Here is a 15,981-nt window from a genome sequence, read left to right as displayed (position 1 = left end):
ATATGTCTTTTGAATTTGTTGTTTAAGACTGTTAAATATGTTGGCTCTTGAAAGAATGATGAACATGATACATGTTATTGATAATCTGAAAAATCATAAAAATGATTCTTGAAGCAAGAAAAAGCAGCAAAGAATAAAGCTTGCAGAAAAAAATTTAGAAAGAAAAAGAAAAAGCAAGCAGAAAAAGCCAAAAGCTCTTAAAACCAAGAGGCAAGAGCAAAAAGCCAATAACCCTTAAAACCAAAAGGCAAGGGCAAATAAAAAGGATCCCAAGGCTTTGAGCATCAGTGGATAGGAGGGCCTAAAGGAATAAAATCCTGGTCTAAGCGGCTAAACCAAGCTGTCCCTAACCATGTGCTTGTGGCGTGAAGGTGTCAAGTGAAAACTTGAGACTGAGCGGTTAAAGTCAAGGTCCAAGGCAAAAATAAGAGTGTGCTTAAGAACTCTGGACACCTCTAATTAGGGACTTTAGCAAAGTTGAGTCACAATATAAAAGGTTCACCCAATTATGTGTCTGTGGCATTTATGTATCCGGTGGTAATACTGGAAAACAAAGTGCTTAGGGCCACGGCCAAGACTCATAAAATAGCTGTGTTCAAGAATCATCACACTGAAATAGGAGAATCAATAACACTAGTATGAGTTGTGTGTTTTTCTGTAATTTCAGGTATTTTTCTGACTGAAATTGAAGGAGCTGAGCAAAAATCTGATTCAGGCTGAAAAAGGACTGCTGATGCTGTTGGATTCTGACCTCCCTGCATTCAAAGTGGATTTTCTGGAGCTACAGAACTCGAAATGGCATGCTTCCAATTGCGTTGGAAAGTAGACATCCAGGGCTTTCCAACAATATATAATAGTCCATACTGTGCACAAGGATAGACGACGTAAACTGGTGTTCAACGCCAGTTCTCTGCCCAATTCTGGCGTCCAGCGCTAGAAAAGGATCAAAAGCTGGAGTTGAACGCCCAAACTGGCACAAAAACTGGCGTTCAACTCCACAAATGGCCTCTGCACGTGAATTGCTTAAATCTCAGCCCCAGTACACACGAAGTGGGCCCCAGAAGTGGATCTCTGCATCATCCATCATAGTTTACTCATATTTTGTAAACCTAGGCTACTAGTTTAGTATTTAAACAACTTTTAGAGACTTATTTTGCATCTCATGACATTTTAGATCTGAACTTTGTACTCTTTGATGGCATGAGTCTCTAAACTCCATTGTTGAGGGTGAGGAGCTCTGCTGTGTCTCGATGAATTAATGCAAGTATTTCTGTTTTCTATTCAAACACGCTTGTTCCTATCTAAGATGTTCATTCGCACTTAACTGTGATGAAGGTGATGATCCGTGACACTCATCACCATTCTCAACCCATGAACGTGTGCCTGACAACCACCTCCGTTCTATATCAGATTGAATGAGTATCTCTTAGATCTCTTAATCAGAATCTTCGTGGTATAAGCTAGAATTGATGGCGGCATTCATGAGAATCCGAAAAGTCTAAACCTTGTCTGTGGTATTCCGAGTAGGATTCAAGGATTGAATGACTGTGATGAGCTTCAAACTCCTGAAGGCTCGGCGTTAGTGACAAACACAAAGGAATCAAGGGATTCTATTCCAACCGGATTGAGAACCAACCGGTGATTAGCCGTGCTGTGACAGAGCGCGTGAGCGTAGTTTTCACTGGAAGGATGGAAGGTAGCCATTGACAACGGTGATCCACCAACACACAGCTTGCCATAGGAGGACGTGCGTGCGTGAACAAGAAGACAGAGGAAAGCAGAGATTCAGAAGACAAAGAATCTCCAAAACTCCAACATATTCTCCATTACTGCACAACAAGTAACCTTTAATCCATGCTCTCTTGTTTATTTGCAATTCAACTGATAAACATAATTGACTTCCTGACTAAAGATTTACAAGATAACCATAGATTGCTTCAAACCAACAATCTCCGTGGGATTCGACCCTTACTCACGTGAGGTATTACTTGGACGACCCAGTGCACTTGCTGGTCAGTGGTACGAGTTGTGAAAAGTGTGATTCACAATTTGTGCACCAGATAGCTAGGATAGGACCTCTAATTTCTCATACCTTGCCAAAAGTTTATTTATAGTCATTTATTTATTTCACTTGCTATTTAAATTACTTGTTCTTCATTTACTTTAATTACCACTTAAATTACTTGCTCCTCATTCTCAAAACCCCAATTTACAAATCCTGTAGCCAATAATAAGAACATACTTCCCTGCAGTTCCTTGAGAAGATGACCCGAGGTTTAAATACTCGGTTGTCAATTTTAAAGGGGTTTGTTACTTGTGACAACCAAAACGTTTGCAAGAAAGGTTGATTGCTTGGTTTAGTAACTATACTCACAACGAGAGTTTACTATAACCTCTAAACCATCAATCTTCCGCTCTTTCAAAATGGCGCCGTTGCCGGGGAACTGCTAACGTGTGCCTTATTATTGGTTATTGTAAATATTTCTCTTTTACTTGTTTATTTATTTTTGTTTTTCCTTTTTAATTTTATTTGCTACTATGGACTCTCACCCCTCTCACTTTGAGTTTGGCTCTAACTTTGTTGAAGGAAATAGAAGTTACAGTAGGAATATTGATGCGCGGAAAACTTGTCTCTCAACAAATCTCCCTTCGGCAAGTGTACCGAATTTGTCGTCAAGTAAAAACTCACAATAGAGTGAGGTCGAATCCCACAGGGATTGATTGATCAAGCAACTTTAATTCGAAGAATGTTCTAGTTGAGCGAATCCAAAATTTTGGTTGAGAGTTGCAGAAAATAAAATGGCGGGAATGTAAATAACAGAAAAGTAAATGCTAGAATTAAAGGACTGGAAGTAAATGACTGAAAATAAATTGCAGAATTGTAAATGGGAATGGGGGATTTGCTCATAAAAGTAAATGGCAGAAATTAAAGAGAATGGGTAAGATCAGAGATGGGGAGTTCATTGGGCTTAGGAGATGTTGCAATTCTCCGGATCAAGTTCATTTTCATCTCTTCCTCAATCAATGCACTCATTGATCTCCTTGGCAATCTTAAGTGATTGAATTACAATTTCTTGCAATTCAATCTCTCAAATCTTGATCAATAGCCAATTCCTTGGTCAATTGCTCATGAGAAGAGATGAAGTATGGTCACTGATTATACCACATGCATTTCCCAAATCAAGTATTAAGAGGGTTATAGTCACATACCCATCCAAACCCAATTTGGTCCAGCATGAGAAAGCAATTCTAGCTTGATCTCTTCATTCCTCTTTCAAGGTTCAAAAGAGATCCAAGTTTGAATAGCTTCTCTTCTAAAATAACTACTCAATTGGATGAAGATCGAAAGCTTTCAAGTAAAATCAAGAGAAAAGATAGAAGAAGAATAATGAAAATTAGTATTGATCCATCAAATTACAACAGAGCTCCCTAACCCAATGAAAGGGGTTTAGTTGTTCATAGCTCTAGAAAATGAAAATAAAGATGGAGAATACATCATAGAACTAGAAATTACAGAGAAAGTAAAATATAGAGAGTAATTCCCTTTTTCCAACTTTCCGAACTCTCTAACAATTCAAAGCTACTCCTATATATACTACTCTTCTCAGCTTCTAGTTTGCTCTTCAAGCCTTGGGCCTTTGGATCTTGAGTTTGAAGCAGTTCTTTTCTTCATTTGGGATTGGCTTTACTTGCAGAGAGAAAGTGCTAAGTGGGCAGAGACTTTAGCTCAGGGCGTTAGGGGTGTTAACATTTAGTGAAAGTATAAGTTCGAGAACGTTAGTGACACTTAATATTTTCACTAACGTTCCAATGTACCCCTTTGCCTCACGTTAGAGCCCATGTTAACTAGGTTAACGTGGCTTCTAACGTGGCCTTGCCAACCTTCGAGAACGTTAGTGACACTCAACATTGTCACTAACGTTCCAGTGTGCCCCTTTTTGCTTCACGTTAAAGCCCACGTTAACTAGGTTAACGTGGCTTCTAACGTGGCCTTGCCAAACTTCGAGAATGTTAGTGGCACTCAACATTGTCACTAACGTTCCAATGTGCCCCTAGATCTCACGTTAGAGTCCACGTTAACTAGGTTAACGTGGCTTCTAACGTGGCCATTCTTAACCATCCCAACGTTAGTGACAATGTTGAGTGTCACTAACATTGGCTCATCATTCATTCCTCATCGTTAGCTTCCACGTTAACTAAGTTAACGTGGAAGTTAACGTGGCTCCTTGGGGGTTGTGTGGTTGCTTCCAACGTTAGTGACGATGTTGAGTGTCACTAACGTTGTCGACAACTCTCACTTCTTACATTAGCTCCCATGTTAACCAAGTTAACGTGGAAGTTAACGTTGTGTGTTGCATCCTTAGGCCAACGTTAGTGACAATGTTGAATGTCACTAATGTTGGCTTCTCTTCCCCCTTTAACGTTAGAGGCCACGTTAACTAGGTTCACGTGGGCTCTAACGTGGCCACTCATGAGTGTTTGCCAACGTTAGTGACAATGTTAAGTGTCACTAATGTTGGCTCAACTTCCCTTCTCCACGTTAGAGTGCACGTTAACTTAGTTAACGTGACTCCTAACGTGGGCAATGATGGCTTTGAGAGTGTTATTGGCAATCACTTTTCTCATTAACCTTGCAAGTTACCTCCCTTTCCTTGCTTCCTTTGGTCCTGAAATCAAGCAACAGAGTGCATCAAAGTTCTAGTCCAAGTCATGGGTAATGCAGCATACAATTTGTCACTAAATTCATGCAAAATCCTCATGAAATAATGTAAAATGCACAATGTATGCTTGAATCAAGGTGTAGGTGAATATCTACCCAAAACTAGCTTATTTCCTAAAGAAATGCATGAAACTACCCTAAAAATAGTAAAGAAAAGGTCAGTGAAACTGGCCAAGATGCCCTGGCATCACAACACCAAACTTAAAGCTTGCTTGTCCCTAAGCAAGTACTGGAACAAGAGAATGATGAATGGAATATCCAGAGGAATGAGTCATTCTTGTGGAAGTCATGTTACTGATTTAATGGTGGTTTCATACATAGCAACTTAGGTTCATTCCATTACTGGCTTTCAGACTTTTATCATGTCCCTAAACACTTACTTTGTTTATATCCCATGAGACTTTTATCCATTGATCCTTTTATTGTTATTTCAAGGGTTATTTGTGTTATTTAGGCTAAGTGCTCTGTAAGGGGGCAACTCTTTAAGATAAGCTTTCAGCCAACACTCCCAAACCAGTTGGTTCAAGGTGCTAGGTGTTGAAGCACCCCTAAAGACTTACTCCCTCAAGTCTCTCCCCTATACATACACACCACAGGCATATAGTTTATTTATTTTCTTTTCTTGAGACCTTGGTGTCCAGCACCTCTTTGGGTTACTAAATGCTCTGTAGTGAAGGTTACTCTTGATAGTGGATTTTCAGCTGATAATCCTGGGTTAGTTAACCCAAGTTACCAAGTGATAAAGCACCCCTGAGAGCTTATTCATCCAAGTAGATCCCTCACACAGGAGCACCACAGACACTTGTCTCAAGGTCCAAACCATTGGTGCCTAGCCTTATTGCTTACTCTTTTTCTTTTGTTTTTCCACTTTCATTATTTTTTTCTCTTTCTCTTATTAGGATCTTGTCATATACTTAGTCTCATGAGTATATCCAAAGTCAAGTATTCAGGATAGATAGTTGTCCTCCTAGCCTTGTGGTTGAACCAACTTAGCTAACTTATGACTACCCCAAAGATTCATGAATGCACTTCCACATTATGAACTCTACTCTGGTCTTTTAAAAACATAAACATTCTCTTCTTCATTTGATTTAAAGGGACAAGCTTACAAGAAAGTTAAGGAGGATGCAGTGACATAAAGACTAGCACACATAGACCTATTCAGAACTTAAAAGACAGAATTTAAAAAGGTTTAAACATAACATGGAAGCAAGTTCTATTTCATACAAGATCTTCCTTATTTAAAACATAGAGAAAGATGGAACAAAGAAGGAACTCCACCACCTTTTACTGTTGTGGATGTCCATGCTCTTTTTCTTGCTTGTCCTCATTGTTTTCTCTTGCATTTCCTCACATCCGTGCCAATCTTGCTTGCTTCCAATCCTCAAGTGCCTTCCTCACTGACTCATGACTCTCTTCCACCCTTTGTCTTTCCTTTCGTGCTAATTCATCCTTCATTTCGTTATACTTGGCTATTCCTGGATGCAATATTGGCAGCTGTCCCACTAAGTAACCGAGCCTGGCTTGAGTGTTTATATGATGTCCTGTTTCGCTCATGTAAACTCCTTCTGCGAATGCCCTTTGCTCGTCCAATAGTTCTGCTTGTTCTATTTGTCTTCGATGCATCTCATGTATGTGCGCCCCTTGATGTGCTTGGATGTTGATTAGCCTCTGGGTGGATTCTTGTTGCTCATTTTGCCTTTGTTCCATCCTGTTGAATGTTTCTCCCTATTGTTGTCCTTGACTTAGTTGCTGTTCCATCATTTGCCTTTGCCACTCACCTTGCTGAGTCATCCATCTTGAAAGTGTTTCCTCTTGCTGCCCCATCATCTGTAGTTGAAGCTCTTTCTGTGCTCCTTGGCTTTCCAAATATTGTCTAGACAAGCCATCAATGGCCTCCTACAATTGGTGCATGTCCAAGGTCTGTTGTGCTTGACCCTCTAAGACTTGTCCTTCCACTACTTGAGGGGCTGTTTTCTTCCTTTGCTTCCGCTGAGGCAAAGGGGATGCTGCAGCTTTCATCCTTCGTACAGTTATTGGGATGCCTTCCTTTATCCACATGGGGTTCTCATCTTCAAAAACTACCCCAGCTTTCTTGCATATTCGGTAAATAGTGCTGGGGTAACCTAATGTTCCTCTTGAGTCGCCTTTCTCTGCCATCTTTCTAATACCTTCAGCTATGAGTTCATGAACCTTGATTTCTCCTCCCTTCAGTATACAGTGCACTATTGTGGCTCTCTTGACATTCACCTCCGAGTTATTTGCAGCTGGGAGAATAGACCTTCTCACTAGCTCAAACCACCCCTTGGCTTCAGGAGTGAGATCTGTTCTCTTGATGAACTTTGGGTTATTTCCCGCACCCCTTTCCCAGTCAGCTCCTGGTACACAAATATCTTGCAGAATCTGGTCATAATTGGGGTTGTCCAATCTTGAGTGATAGCTTTCTTCTTCAAATTGTATAGACCGTAGCTTCAATGCCCTCATGACACTCATGGGACCAAAGTCTACCATCTTTCCTCTCACAAAGCTTGTGTAAGACTCATCCTTCTTATCATATCGAACCGCATTTGCATAAAATTCTCTTATGAGATTTGCATTCACCTTAATGACCGGGTCAGTGAGGAGCTCCCATCTTCTCCTTTCTATCTTCTCTGTGATTTCGGGGCACTCAGTCTTTGTAACTTGAAATCCCAGCTCATAAATGATTTCCTTATCAACCATCCATCCGTATTGCAATGCATGATGCAAGTTTCTAAATCTCCTTTCATCATATGGGTGTTCTTCCATGGGTTCCTTTCCCTTCCTTCTTTTAGAACCCGAAGACGCCATGAATGATAGTTAATATGCGAAGGTGGTAAGGTTGTGGAGACTTTTGGTTGTTTAGGGTTTTATGGCAATGAAGAGAGTGAGGGGAGGAATGTTTATAATCGGATAGAGGCTGTCTTGTACCGAAAGGAAGAGTGGTGAAGGGTGTGTGATGACAATGAAGGGTGGTACGGACAAGGGTCGTTTATATAGAGAAGTTGTGAGAGAATGGAGGGTATAGATTGATGAAGTGGTCACTTGATGGACGGTTGGGGTTATGCATGGCTAGAAGACAAGGATCATCACTTTATGATGGAGATTGCTCGGTCTTCTAGGGGTGCCATTTTTTCAATGTTGCATGGCAACATTTTCCGATGTATTCCCTTTTTAGAACAAGTGTGTAGCCCCTCCTTTTGTGGTGTCCGAACCTTCTTTGTTTGGTTGTCCAATCTATCCCTTTTAATGCTCCTTTTCTTTTCCTATAAAGACAAACTAAGAAAAGTAAGAAAAGATATTAAAATGACCATATGAACTTTACGGCTAATATTAATAAAAGAGAAGAAAGGATTTGATTGTTTATTTATGAATTCCAACTAACTAACTAACTAACTATTGGTGGGTCCTTATATGCATTTTGGTGGCACCATGGGGTGACACCAAACTTAGTTTGAAGCAATGTGATGAAAAGTTTTGTTCAAAGCTCCCAAGACTAGCATGCATCTTGGTTTGCTTTGAACACCAAACTTGTTCTTCACTATATACTGCATGATAAAGATTTCACCAAGTGTTTGTCAAGTTTGGGTTGAAATTCATAAACATTGATTTATTCATTATTTTAAAAACATATAAAACATGGGTTGCCTCCCATGAAACGCTTCTTTAGCGTCACTAGCTTGACGTTTTTCTTTCATCAGGGTGGTTGGTAGTGCTTAAAGTCCTCCCCTCTTGCTGTGGACTTATATCCATTGGTTGGATCAATGATCTCCACATGTTCCAGGGAAAGAACTTTGTTGATAGTGAAGACCTTGGGTAACTGAGATGGTACAGTGGGGAGATTAGGGGGAATATCTGGGAAGTAAGCTGAGACAACTCTATCCCCTGGAGAGAAGTCTTCCGTAGGGATCTTCTTGTTCCTCCATCTCCTTGGTACCTTCTTCTTTGTTTCTTTTGAGGTTGCCTTCCCCTTGGTGACCTCTTTTTTCCAAAGAGTTGTGATGCTGTCTTCACCTGCCTCTAGAGGTTTAGGTTCCTCCAACTTTTTCTTGAGCTGTGGCAATTGCTGTTTTCCTTGTTTATCTATTAAGGGGATCTCAGAATGAACTGGCTGTGCTTCAGTGCTTGTTTCCTTGTCCTCTTGATCTGTTTCTTGTGAGAGTTTGAAAATATTGAAGCTGAGTCATTCATCATGGATTCTCAATATTAGCTCCCCTTTCTCTACATCGATAAGTGCTCTGGCCGTAGCTAGGAATGGTCTTCCCAATATGATTGGACGAGTGTGACTCTCTTCCATGTCCAGGATGACAAAGTCTGTTGGGAGAATGTATTTTCCAACCTTTAGCAACACATTTTCCACCACTCCTATTGCTTGCTTTTGAGTTTTGTCAGCCAGTCTGATGATTACATCTGTGGGTATTATCTCATTAATCTGCAGCCTCTTCGCCAGGGATAAGGGCAGTAAGTTGATGCTGGCCCCCAAATCACATAGTGCTCTATCGAACATAGTTTTACCTATGGCACAAGGGATGTGAAAACTCCCTGGGTCTCTTCTTTTTGTAGGCAGCTCAGGTTGAATAAGGGCACTACATTCCTTGTTCATCACTATAGTCTGGCCTCCTTTGAGTGAGCTTTTCCTGGGAAGAAGTTCCTTCATATACTTGATGAATGCAGGCATTTGTTGAATTGCCTTGATGAATGGTATGTTTACATGCAGAGATGCAAACAAGTCTAGGAACCTTGAGTATATTCTTTTTTCCACAGCACCATTGAGCAGTTGAGGGAAGGGTGCATAGAGCTTCAGCAGCTCTTGTTGTGAGATTTCTGGTTCTTGGCAATCTCTATCCTCCTCCTTTGTTGAGTTGTCTTCAGGTTGTTTGCAAAGTTTGCCTTGCTTATCTTCAGTCTCTTGATCACTCGCAGTGACCATTTTGCAATCTTCCCATCTTACTTTCTTTGCTTCTCCTTTGGGGTTTTTCTCCGTGTCACTTGGGAAGCTATCAGTAGGTTTGGGAATCTTCTCAGCTAAATATCCCACCTGGAATTCCAGCTTCCTGATGGTCTCTCCCTGGTTCTTAATATTGGCTCGCACCTCCTCTTTGAACACCTTATTTTCTTGAATCTCTTGGCATATTCCTTCAAGTAAGGCTTCAATCTTAGAGAGCTTGTCATCAATTGATGAGTGATTCGGAGCAGATGTGCTGTTTTGGTTTTGATAAGTGTGTGGAGAAGTGTTGTTGTGGGGGTGTTGAGATGTCCTCTGTGTGAACTGCTGATGAGCTGCATTGTTGTTGGAGTTATAACGTCTCTGGTCTTGGTTTTGATCTTGCTCACTTCCCCACTGATGCGCATAAACTTGTTATGCCACGATGTAGGAAATTGCACGATCGGCAAAATTCCTTCCGGCAAGTGCACCGGTTATCGTCAAGTAAAAACTCACAATAGAGTGAGGTCGAATCCCACAAGGATTGGTTGAGTGAGCAATTCAGATTAGAAGTGTGTTCTAGTTGAGCGGAATCAAGATTTAGATGAGAATTGCGGAATGTAAAATTGGCGGGAAAAGTAAATGACAAGAAATTGAAATGGCGAAATCTTAAATTGCATGAATTAAAGAGCAGAAGCTAAATTGCTGAAATTAAAAGGGAATGGGGGTGATTGCATGAATTTAGTTGCAGAATGTAAAGAGAAAGTGGAAATCAGAAATGGGAATTCATTGGGTTATAGGAGATATTGAGATCTCCGAATCAAAACATGTTTATCTCTTCCTCAACCAATGCGTTCATTGAATTTTGCTTGGCAATCTTATATGATTGGATCCCAATCCCTTGGCTCACCAATTCTCTCTAAAAACAAACAAATTCCCAATCCCTTGGTTTAAATATTCATAAGAAGAGATGATGCTCGATCACTGATTATACCACACAGTTTCATGAACCACAATTTGGTAGGATTACATGTCACAATATCCATCCAAACCCCAATCCAATTCACTGTGAGAAAGCTTCTCTAGCATGAATCCTCCATTCCTTTCCCAAGGTTCCGAAGGATTCCAATTATGGGTAGTTTCTTTCCCAAGACAACTACCCAATGGAATTAGATCGAGAAGCTTTCTAACAAAATTCAAGAGAAAAGATTGAAGAAGAAGATAAACTATTATTGATTCATTGAATTACAATAGAGCTCCCTAACCCAATGAAAGGGGTTTAGTGAGTCATAGCTCTGAATTCAATTACAAAAACTAGCAAAAATGAAAAGAAAAGTTCCCCAGTCTAAAAAGTCCCCCTCAGGGGCTGGATTCCCCTTCAATCCCCCCTTTTTCAAATGCAGAAACTAAGGCCTTTAAATAGGCTCCCTAAATTACAAAATGAAAATGAAATTAAAAGCAAATTACAATCAAATGAAAATAAACTATTCTAGATGATTCTTGTGGCCTTGATTTGGTGTTGTTGATGGGCCTTGCTTGCTTGAAGGGTAGAGTGACATAATTGATCCAAAAAGGATAATGATCCATTAAACTACCATAAACTTGATGCGCATAAACTTGTTATGCTACGATTTAGGAAATTGCACGATCGGCAAAATTCCTTCCGGCAAGTGCACCGGTTATCGTCAAGTAAAAACTCACAATAGAGTGAGGTCGAATCCCACAAGGATTGGTTGAGTGAGCAATTCGGATTAGAAGTGTGTTCTAGTTGAGCGGAATCAAGATTTAGATGAGAATTGCGGAATGTAAAATTGGCGGGAAACGTAAATGACAAGAAATTTAAATGGCGGAATCTTAAATTGCATGAATTAAAGAGCAGAAGCTAAATTGCTGAAATTAAAAGGGAATGGGGGTGATTGCATGAATTTAGTTGCATAATGTAAAGAGAAAGTGGAAATCAGAAATGGGGAATTCATTGGGTTATAGGAGATATTGAGATCTCCGAATCAAAACATGTTTATCTCTTCCTCAACCAATGCGTTCATTGAATTTTGCTTGGCAATCTTATATGATTGGATCCCAATCCCTTGGCTCACCAATTCTCTCTAAAAACAAACAAATTCCCAATCCCTTGGTTTAAATGTTCATAAGAAGAGATGATGCTCGATCACTGATTTTACCACACAGTTTCATGAACCACAATTTGGTAGGATTACATGTCACAATATCCATCCAAACCCCAATCCAATTCACTGTGAGGAAGCTTCTCTAGCATGAATCCTTCATTCCTTTCCCAAGGTTCCGAAGGATTCCAATTATGGGTAGTTTCTTTCCCAAGACAACTACCCAATGGAATTAGATCGAGAAGCTTTCTAACAAAATTCAAGAGAAAAGGTTGAAGAAGAAGATAAACTATTATTGATTCATTGAATTACAATAGAGCTCCCTAACCCAATGAAAAGGGGTTTAGTGAGTCATAGCTCTGAATTCAATTACAAAGATATGAAAACTAGCCAAAAATGAAAAGGGAAAAATTCTCCAGTCTAAAAAGTCCCCCTCAGGGGCTGGATTCCCCTTCAATCCCCCCTTTTTCAAATGCAGAAACTAAGGCCTTTAAATAGGCTCCCTAAATTACAAAATGAAAATGAAATTAAAAGCAAATTACAATCAAATGAAAATAAACTATTCTAGATGATTCTTGTGGCCTTGATTTGGTGTTGTTGATGGGCCTTGCTTGCTTGAAGGGTAGAGTGACATAATTGATCCAAAAAGGATAATGATCCATTAAACTACACTCAAACGTTGCACCCCCCTTTCTTGAGTCGTCACTTTGTTCTCTTGTCAACCTTGCCAATTTGATGCCAAATATAGACTATTATATCTCGTTGGAAAGCTATGGATGTCAGCTTTCTAACGCAACTGGAAGCACCTCAATTGGATCTCTACAACTCGAGTTATACTCCATGGAAGGTGAAAAGGTCAGCTGGCCTGATTGCATGTTGGTACTATGCTCTTCTATGCACATTACGGGGCTGTTTTCTCCCTCAATTTTTAGTATCCACCATGCATGCCATATATGCTTGGAAAGCTCTAGATGTCTTCTTTCCAATTCATTTTGAATCACCTCATTTGGAGTTTTGTAGCTCAAGTTATTTATGTTTGAAGAAGGCATGGTCAAGCTGTTCCATATAACACGTTTAAGCTCCAGTTTAAGCTTAAACTGGAGCTTAAACGCTGGCACTCCCTGGAGGCACAAGCTCGAGCACGTTTAAGCTTCAGTTTCAGGTTAAACTGAAGCTTAAACGTGGAAATGGAAGAAGGCAACCCTGGAGTGTGGAATTGTCGAACACGTTTAAGCTTCAGTTTAAGGTTAAACTGAAGCTTAAACGTGGAAATAGAAAAGGTAGCCCTGGAGGTCGAACACGTTTAAGCTCCAGTTTAAGGTTAAACTGGAGCTTAAACGTGGAAATGGAGAAAGCAACCCTGGAGGAGAAAACTTGGTCGAACACGTTTAAGCTCCAGTTTAAGGTTAAACTGGAGCTTAAACGTGGAAATGGCTCCCTGGTGCATTTCCCATTTCTGGCGTTTAACTTCCAGTTTAAGGTTAAACTGGAGGTTAAACGCCACTTTCACCCTTTCCTCAGCTTTCATGATTTTGGCATTTAAGCTCCAGTTTAAGCTTAAACTGGAGCTTAAACTCCACATGTGATATTCAAGCTTCCTTTATTGATTTTGTTGCTTCCTTGCCTAGCCTCTTCTTCCCTGAAATCATCCAAACAACTGCATCAAAGTCTTGCTAAAATTCATGAGAATTCTTCCATTCATAGCATTCAAGGAATATAACTAAAAACTCATGGAATTTGCATCAAAATCTTCATGTTGAATGATTTAAGACAAGCATGACTATTTGGCCCAAAATGATTACTTAAGGCTCAAGAAAATGCATAAACAACTAAAAATAAAAGAAAAAGGCTAGTGAAACTAGCCTAAGATGCCTTGGCATCACCCACCCAAAGTTTGGGTGGTTTCTCCATCCAGGGTTGTAGGTCTTGGAGTATGGATCATAGTTTTTTCTTGGTGAATTCCCAATGTAGTTGGCTTGCTTCTGACTCCCCTTTGCTTCTTCATTCACTCCTTCTTGGGTTGTTGATGAAGTGGAGATTGCTGCTACTTGGTTCATCTCCATCTTCTTGGTGAAGTCATCCAGCTGCTGGGTAATGAGCTTGTTTTGGGCCAACAGAGCATCTACATTGTTTAGCTCCATTACTCCTCTTGTGTTCCCTCTTTCGGAAGCATAGAAGTAGTCGTTCTCTGCTACTGTTACAATAACATCTATGGCTTCCTCAATAGTCTTCTTCTTGTTCAAAGATCCTCCGGATGAATGGTCTACGGCCTTCTTTGACTCATAAGAGAGTCCTTCATAGAAAATGTGCAGCTGCACCCATTCGTTGAACATGTCAGGTGGACACCTCCTTGTTAAGTCCTTGAACCTCTCCCATGCTTCATATAGAGTCTCACCATCTTGTTGCCTGAAAGTTTGGATCTCAGCTCTCAGCCTATTGATTCGTTGAGGAGGGTAAAATCTTGCTAAGAATTTGTTCACCACGTCTTCCCAAGTTGTCAAGCTTTCCCTTGGGAAAGATTCCAGCCACTTGGCTGCTTTGTCCCTAAGTGAGAATGGAAATAGGAGCAGTCTATAGGCGTGAGGGTGAACACCATTAGACTTCACTCTTGAACACCTCCTCCAAACGAACAGTTGTTCTGAACAAGGGTGATGAGTTGTGGTTTAAGTTCAAAGTTGTTGGCATGGATTGTTGGCTTTTGGATGCTACTTCCACAATTGCCTGGGTTTGGATTGATGTAAGAGCCCAAAACTCTTCTATCCTCCCCAGCATGATTTGCTCTACCTCCTCCCCCATGGTTGTGATCCTCTTCTTCATGATGGTTTTCCATGTTGTCTTCCATGTTTGTTTCAAAGAATTCCTCTTCTTCCTCAGCACCAACCACTTTCTTTCCTCTTGCCTCCCTCCTTAATCTAAGGAAGGTCCTCTCAGGTTCAGAATCGAAGGAAGTTGAAGCCCCCCTTCTTCTCCCTGTCATACAACCATCAAGTGCAAGCAAGAAAAGATAGGTGCAGAAAGTATTTGTGTCAGAATTACTGTTAGTTGTGGGTGATGCAATATATCAAACAGTTAGTGGGTTAGCAAACAGAATTAAAAATAACAAAGAAAAACAAAAGAGTAGAGGGGGAAGGGAAGAAGTTTAACTAAAACAAAAAGTAAATCACTCAAACAGAAAATGAAATTCACAAAAATAAAAATGCTCAATCTAGTGATCTTCCAATTTAATCATTATTGATGCACAATCAATCCCCGGCAACGGCGCCATAAACTTGATGCGCGAAAAACTTGTCTCTCAATAAATCTCCCTTCGGCAAGCGTACCGAATTTGTCGTCAAGTAAAAACTCACAATAGAGTGAGGTCGAATCCCACAGGGATTGATTGATCAAGCAACTTTAATTCGAAGAATGTTCTAGTTGAGCGAATCCAGAATTTGGGTTGAGAGTTGGAGAAAATAAAATGGCGGGAATGTAAATAACAGAAAAGTAAATGCTAGAATTAAAGGACTGGAAGTAAATGACTGAAAATAAATTGCAGAATTGTAAATGGGAATGGGGGATTTGCTCATAAAAGTAAATGGCAGAAATTAAAGAGAATGGGTAAGATCAGAGATGGGGAGTTCATTGGGCTTAGGAGATGTTGCAATTCTCCGGATCAAGTTCATTTTCATCTCTTCCTCAATCAATGCACTCATTGATCTCCTTGGCAATCTTAAGTGATTGAATTACAATTTCTTGCAATTCAATCTCTCAAATCTTGATCAATAGCCAATTCCTTGGTCAATTGCTCATGAGAAGAGATGAAGTATGGTCACTGATTATACCACATGCATTTCCCAAATCAAGCATTGAGAGGGTTATAGTCACATACCCATCCAAACCCAATTTGGTCCAGCATGAGAAAGCAATTCTAGCTTGATCTCTTCATTCCTCTTTCAAGGTTCAAAAGAGATCCAAGTTTGAATAGCTTCTCTTCCAAGATAACTACTCAATTGGATGAAGATTGAAAGCTTTCAAGTAAAATCAAGAGAAAAGATAGAAGAAGAATAATGAAAATTAGTATTGATCCATCAAATTACAACAGAGCTCCCTAACCCAATGAAAGGGGTTTAGTTGTTCATAGCTCTAGAAAATGAAAATAAAGATGGAGAATACATCATAGAACTAGAAATTGCAGAGAAAGTAAAATACAGAGAGTA

At 40.1% G+C, this 15,981-nt stretch overlaps 1 non-coding gene across 1 annotated transcript; it reads left to right on the top strand.

The window, feature by feature from the left end:
• Nucleotides 1–14,116: 14,116 nt before the first annotated feature.
• On the top strand, nt 14,117–14,220 carry LOC148576355 (small nucleolar RNA R71). The gene has a single exon (XR_015904691.1). It is a non-coding gene; the product is annotated as a small nucleolar RNA R71 (small nucleolar RNA).
• Nucleotides 14,221–15,981: the final 1,761 nt, after the last annotated feature.

The sequence above is a fragment of the Arachis ipaensis genome, chromosome B1 (assembly GCF_059453495.1).
Source record: "Arachis ipaensis isolate K30076 ecotype BB chromosome B1, ASM5945349v1, whole genome shotgun sequence".
Lineage (NCBI taxonomy): Eukaryota > Viridiplantae > Streptophyta > Magnoliopsida > Fabales > Fabaceae > Arachis > Arachis ipaensis.
The sequence above is the reverse complement of the archived record's forward strand: the minus strand, read 5'-3'. Positions and strand labels throughout refer to the sequence as shown.